Consider the following 8,011-nt stretch of genomic DNA (forward strand, 5'->3'; position numbering starts at 1 on the left):
GAACAAAAGCGTGTACAAACGAAAAAATATAACAACAATGCCATTGTTAATATGTTGGAGTAGTTTTGTGCTACTCTGATGTAATGCAGGGATGGAGTATATGGTCCTGCCCTAGGACATCGCAATGTTAATTGGACCATATTTTTATATGAATTGTGGTTAATTTTGGAGTACTCCTTGATCCTTAGGGAGTACTCTTTACACGCATGCATGGAGTAGTCGGGATTTTTGCAGGGAAGGACAAGAGATGTATTTTAATGTCGTGTCGTGTGGTGATGTCGTTTTCAATGTGTTCAGAGCTATACTTTTGAATTTTGCTTGCCACCAATATTGACTCTTTTATGCGAATGGCGATTTTGAGGTCCACCAAAGTTATAGCGAATTAAAGTTTTAAACCAAATTTCTTCAGTAGCTTTCGAAATTAGACAGAGAAAAGAATCTGGTTTTTTTAATTCAAAAAAAATATGCGTATATATTTGTATGTATGGAAGAAATGCCTAACGGTTATACGTTTTTCTAGTATATTTGTCTTACAGCCTCTTGGAAGGTTAGAAATTAAATTGCCAACATCTACATAAACTCCGCTTTCTTTACATCAGAATCGGTAAGGGTTAAGAAAGTACGTCGAAGGTGTACAACAATATATAATACTTCCTTCTCTAACGGCGGTTTCATACTCGATTCTGTCAAGACTAGGCCAAAGCCCAATATTCTAGCATCACACGTTAGGGCTACCAAGTTACACCAAATTTTATGTTACAAATATGTATTCCAAAGATGAAGCAAGTCTGACCAAAAATAGGATTTTTTAGGATAGTTCTCAATACCTTTGCCACCTATCGGGAGACAAACACACTGATCCAATCATTCAATGGGATTTAGAAATCTGGTAGAAAATGGATCCAAAATTAATGATTCTTTCCATTTTATATGAACATCATAAGTGGTTACACAGATAAGCGATATGTCAATTTCAGTTCGTATGGAAGATGCCACGCCCCTTTTCCAAAATATACCACTTTTTGTAGTAGTTTGTAGTTTTGGACGTTAGCATATGCAGTTCAAGATGTATGCGATATGAGAATTTCAGTTTGTATGGGCGGTGGCACGCCCCATTTGCCAATATCTGCCACTTTTCGCCATAAGTACGTTATTGGCGGCATAAATAGCTGTATCAAATTTCATAAGCGGTTACAGAGATACGCTCTATGAGAACTTCAATTTGATTGAGCGGTGTCACGCCTCCTTTTCCAATACCGCTATTGATAGCATAAATAGCTGTGGCAAATCTCAGAATGTTTGCATAAGCGGTTCCAGGGATAAGTGATATGAGAAGTTTAGTTTGTATGGGAGGTGCCACGCCCCCTTTTGCAACACCTACCATTTGTCGCGATAAGTAAGGTATTTACAATTTATGCATCCGTGCTAAGTTTCTGTTTACCAGCTTAATTGGTTTTAGAGATATATCGGTTCTAGTCTGTATGTCAGCTACCACGCCTCCTACGTAACGGGATTAACATCTCTAAATTAGAGGAAATTCTATCCTTTAAATCGGTGTATGTTTCATTAAAATCGAGCGAACGGTGCCCTCAAAAAAGGGTTCTTGTGGCGTATTTATATATAGATATATGTAAATATCTTTACTGTAATGTTTTCGGACGGTACTAGCTGTTACTGCCAATATAGGAGTATTACATATCGTCGATGTTTTTGCAAAACCGCCCATCGCCCAATTGAAAGACCGCCTATCTACGGCACTCAAATTTTATAGGAGAGCGAAAAAACGGTTTATTCTTTGAAGGCATTGCCTTGATAGGCGGTATTATCTCTAGCTATTATTTTATAAATCTGTGGTTTTAATATCGATTTAACGATTTTTATGCATAAATCTCGATGCCTGGAGTTCAGGGTTACCAAATCTCATTTTTGCCACAACGGCGATTTAGGCGGTTTTGCAACTGGTCGATGGGCTGCATCGACGATATATGGTTTCAAATAGGTTGTGTTGAAAGTACTATTAAGTAATTTCAAGTAATTGTGGTATATACTAAATTGTGTAAGTACTTTATCTATACTTAGTAAAAAGATTTCGCACAAAGAATACTTCCAAGGACTCACCCACGGGTGCATACACAAATCTTGATAATTTTATGAAGGGATGAAATTAGATACATCAACAACGTGAACACCAAAACGCAACACGCAATAGATCCAATTGGATACATTTTTAGACGAATTTTTGCGGGATACTTATTTTTTTCGATCAATATAAATATGGATACTTTTTTAAATAGGCCAAAATTTTATATTTTCTATACAGTTTTTTTTTCGTTCAAAAATCGATTTCCATTAAAGATGGTGGAAAGCATTACGTTTTTTAAATGTATTAAAAATCGCTACTTAAGCGTGAAATTAAAGCATTTTATTTTTTGTGAACGAAGCAATGAACATATGAAGAGATCTCGCCAAAAGGGGTATAAGCGCAATTGTTTTAATTAGCTTAGAAGGATGCTTTAAGCAAGATCTTAATATACATATATATAAAGTAAATTAAACTCTTTCTTTAGTAATTTCTTTCATATCACATATTTTCATTTGTTAATTTAAGAAGAAAGAAGAATTTAATGCAGTTTAATTATATAACGCAATTGATTTATTTGAGGAAATTTGTATGGATTTTACTGAAAAGACTCTAAAAATGTTGTTTATTTGCGTATATTAAGAGAGGTAGCCAGTTTCCTCTTTTAATGTATGCAAGTTTGCACGCCGTGTAATAAAATCAAACATTGCCTGTTTACTTTTACATACACAAATAACACAAATTTGTCACAAAGAGCAAAATTAAACATAAAATGTTTAAAGTAATGTAATGTTTATTATTAGTAGGAAATGTATTTGTAGTTTGAAAATCTTTAAAATTTTAAACATTCTATATATCTGTATTTATGTGTATATTTTAAAAACCTCAATTTCAAAATCTTATACTGAACATTTTATACGTATATATATACAGATTCTTGTTGAAAAATGGATACTTTTCAGTAGTAGTTTTACATGCTCTTTTTAGAGTGTACTTGCTATTTATTATACTTACTTTGCAAAATACTTATGCACAAAATTGTACTTTATAAATTGAAATTACAAATGTTTGATTTCATTAAAAATAAAAATATATATACATGTATTCCAAGTCCTTAGGATGGGTTAAATTATGTAGTTTTCTTGAAAATTTTTGGTTTTCTTACAAATTATGAAATGTATACCTAAAAAAAGAAAATTGGATACATTTTTGGCTTGGTCATTGATACATTTTCCTGAGACGGCGCGGCAACACTGGTTGCTATAACGTTTAAACAAAATAAATTTAAATAGGTAAATTTGGGATATTTATAAAGAATAATCGATTATACCTTTTTCCTTTAAAGCGATTATTTAAATACTTTATACGGAAATGCATCCTGCGCTTGAAAAACAGCTTTTTGACATTTGTTGGAAGGTCTATTTCATGGCTGAGGGATAATAATTGTTCGGAGAAGTTGGTGTTGCCAGAAATTACTTTGCCATTAAATATTTGAAATATCCTTTCCAATAATTGAAGCTTTGCACGAAACTCTTATGAAGGCTTTTTAAGTCCACCATGGGAAACTTCGTCCACCCATGCCCAATCCTGCGAACTTCGGGAAAGTCGTAAGACCAAGCTTCCGAATAATGTAGCCTGCTACGTATTCCAGAGCGTCTTCATGTAGCTCGTCTAAAACACTTTCTTGCAACCCTCGAACGATTTCATCGCAATCGTTCTCGGGCTCGTGCTGTTCAAAGACCGGGTTGACGCATTGGTCTTCAGCCAGTTTCAACCACTCCGTTTCATCCCTTTCAGCATTGCCTCCGGACCGCAAAATTTCTGTATTTCGAGCTGTTAAGGTGAATTAAGTTCGAAATGTATTTTTGAAAGATGTTGGATATTGTGATCTTACCTAACAAATATTTTCGAAGCCTGTATTTGAATTGTAACGGACTTGGATGGTCGGCGAGTCCTCCTTTACTCCTGATGGCAGCAAAGAAGTTTTTCTAGAGTGTCTTGGTTGAGCCAGTGTGTAACAATGTAGCTCATGCCATACTGGGTCGCAAGGTACTCGTTCAGGCATTTCAGGCTGTTGTTAGTCATCAAAATGCCTTTTTGAAATGGCAGCAACGCTCTTTTATTTGGTATAATCATCATTTGGATGAGACTACTCATGTTATTTATTATCACCTCCTGAGCTTGAACCTCCATACCGTAAGGTTTTGTGGCGGCAGTGTTGCGGATGGTATTAAGCTTGCTGTTGAGGAGGTCAAACCAATCATTTACCAAATCAAATAACGCTGCTGTTTCGTACGGGTTATATACATCTCTACCCAGTACATAGGCGATGGCCTTATTGTGCTTGCTGTATTATGTGAAAATAGCTGTGCTGCTAATTTCTCCTTTTGCCGACGCGCATGATGTACCTCAGTCAATTTGTGCGTGATTGATACACCCGAAAAAGACGTGTACTTCATTATTTGACTGATTGTGATTAGAGCTATGAATTTTCCTTCCAGCACAAACCCAGTATCCACAAAATGGTTTCGGATAAGCTTTAACAAGTGAGGGGCGTCGGCAAAAACCAACATCTTTGCCTCACTATCCGAAGGATGCTGAAACCATGATCTTTCTATAAAAAATAAGTAAATTGTTAAAAGGGTACGATTATGTTTTTATGTCTACTATATAGTAACCCGGAGATACGCCCAAATCCCTCCAAAGAGCTTGGTTGCTGGCGCCCATATCAGACACCATTGCAACCACCGTGTAGCCGGCGACAAAAAGTTGGTGTGTAATATCTTGAAGGAAGCCTGGAGTCATTTTTCTGCCAAAGTCGTAAAATACTGGTTGTTTCCATGACGTCTTTAGCCCACGTGCGATGACTACTTGTACATTATGGCATGGTTTGCGGATCATTTCCAATGAACGATCATGCTCATATACAGGATGATCGTCGCTCATCTCGTCAAATGCGAGAACCGTTAAGCGGACTTCAGCTTTTGCAACCACTTTTGCATTGTGGATTCACAAGGCAATGGGTCTCATCTGTCCTTCTGAGAGAAACTTTGACAAACTCTCTTTAAGGCACGGTGCACATTAGTGCGCTACGGTATGGATGCGACATCGACATGCTGAGCACGTGGTAATTGGTACGAAGCGATGAAAACTGTGCACACTTGTACAACAGCGACACCGATGCGATATAATATCGCATGTGTATCGCACGTGCGACACCGCTGCGATATAATAGTGCATGCGTGTCGCACGTGCGATACGGTTTTCTGAACGAGGTGAGATTATTATGGCGCGGCATTTGTTGCAATAAGCGTGATCGTTTCACAGGCGGAATCATCATCCTCAATTTTTTTTTAGTCGAATTAATAAAAAAAAACCGTGTTTATGGAACTATACCAAAAAAAAACTACTGTAGAACAGACATTACTAGTTTGGCATTGAGAAATATAGTGTCTGAGGTCAAGGACACAGGTAAATGCACAAAAGAATATTTTTCGTGATGAATTATTTGCCTTTGTTTTCATATCTTTAAAAAGAAATTTATAGAATCCAATAATTTTAAACTTATTTATTTTTGATTTTGAATGGCAAAAAAGATTTGGTGTTTTTTTAAATATTAACGATTAACTATTTTGTTTCAAATATTCAAATAAATAGTATGAAGTATGTATGTAGGTAATTATATTTGATTATTTGTTATATTTTTATATGTTTTTTCTCTTGAGTGTTATTTTATTATATTTAATAAGTTTTTAAATTAAATAGAGAAAGTAAAAATTTATGAGCTCTATAACCCAATTCTACAAAAAATAAGGAAGTAAAAATATCTGGTAAGTCATGTTATGTTTCAGGTATGTTTTGCCGAGTGAAGTAAGAATCGAGATACGAAATTTTTGTCACACACCCACACAATCTTGATTTACTGTTAAAAAAACGGTTTTCCGCACTTATAAGTTTGTAACTCAGTTGACTATATACCGAGTTTAGGCTTTTCGAATGATATATGTATATACACTTTTAGAAATCTTTTCTTTGTTAATTTTTTCGTCTTTTTTCAAATTTCGCAAAATTTTCACGCACTATTTTATAAAGCAACTATACTACTCCAGAATTGATGCAAAATTAACATTTAATATATAGTTATTTTTACTTTAGAAAATTGGGGGAAAGTTATTCAACCTTTCATAAGAAAAAGAATATTTTTGGCCATGATTCAATAATAGAAAGGTTTTGTAATAAAACAGTCATCTCGCTCCCCCACAAAAAATCGGCTCCTTTACTTGTGCAGAATGTTGCTTAACCTATAGTTTATAGTGATATTAGTAGTAAAACCAAAAATTCTTCACACTAAATATTCGTTGGCGTCACCAACGTTTGCGTAATTTTCTAGAACAAGTGTAGAATAGCGACCGTTTAGCTATAAAATAACCAAAAATGCCGATTGATCGAACTTTTTACGCAGATTTCAACGATACCAAATTTATTTGGCGCAGGTAAAAAATAAAGTAAATATAAGAGGTTTATTTGTATTTTTTATTATCACTAAATTGTTGAAACCCAAAAGTAGATCATGATAAAATATGTAATTTCGAATTAAAGATAATAACTTGTACTTTCTAAATAATATAAATTTCTTTACCATTAATTATGCAGTTTTTTCAAAAAAGGTTATTTCATGAAAAAATAACATTTGTTCGTTTTTTAGTGGTTTTGGTTTAAAAATACAAAAAGCTATAAATTATGTACATCAGCTGAAGAACAAACTAATTATCTTTATGGCGACGTCATTAGTTTTTTAATCGGTTATAAAGTTCATAAGATATTAATATTTAAAATATCTAAAAACTGAACTTTAACCTTCTAGAACATCTTCATTTTTTACTTGCGCCAAATCATTTTGGCATGGTTGAAATGAGCATACAAAGTTCTATTGATCTGCATTTTTCGTTTTTGCATAGCTGTACGGTCGGTATTCTAGATTNATTACGAATAACTTAAAGCAAAAATGCATATTTTTTTTATGTATTGTTTAGTATTTCCATTAAAACACCAAATATATTTTGCAAATTTGCATAGAATTAATAACACACATTTTACTTCTACACCCAGAAAAAGGTTTAGTTATAATAACCAAGATTTGGTTATAGTGATCAAGTGGCATAGTTGGATATGGCGAAATAAATATATGGTTCACGAAAGTCTGCAATTTATTTAAGACTTCTAGTTGGGACAAATGTATATTTGTTAATAATTACAAAACGACTACCTTGATTGGACAATATTGTTAGTTGAATAAAATCATTGTCGAGCAAATATAAACAATGCTTTGGTTGATACAAGTTTTCAATTAATTTTGTGAACTTGCTGTAGACTTGAATCAGCTAACCGTTTATTATTGGGAAAAAAGTTTCAGTTTGACACAAATAAAAATTTACTCGATGTTTGTTGTGTTTACTTTCTTCTTTTATTTGCATATATTAAGCATAAAAATACGTACATATTTACATAAGTTAGTTACTAAAGTAAATAATACATATGTGTATGTTGGTAAGAATTTCCTAAAAAACAACGATGAAACAGGAACAGTCGTGCGAAAACCCAGGTCAATATCTGCTGGAAGTATACTGCTTTGCTTTTTCCTTAGCTAAATAGACACTTTCAAATTATAATTCACATGAATTATATATCCACTGAAAAAGCCCGGTTGACATCAAACTTTATATTTTTAATTAAACTTTAAACTATGCGCGCACCGAAACAACTCGCGATGATAGCAAAACTGAAATTGTGACAAACAAGTATGGGCATGTCATAGCACACATGGCGCAGCGATCGACATGCCATAGCTTAAGAGCGAAATACACCACACAAGCGGCTTGTCAAACATTCTTCAAACCTACTTTTCCCATTTCGCCATACACCATGCAAACA

Source organism: Rhagoletis zephyria, unplaced genomic scaffold (assembly GCF_001687245.7).
Source record: "Rhagoletis zephyria isolate East Lansing unplaced genomic scaffold, Rhagoletis_zephyria_1.1 Rzeph_scaffold_00005, whole genome shotgun sequence".
NCBI classification, from domain to species: Eukaryota; Metazoa; Arthropoda; class Insecta; order Diptera; family Tephritidae; genus Rhagoletis; species Rhagoletis zephyria.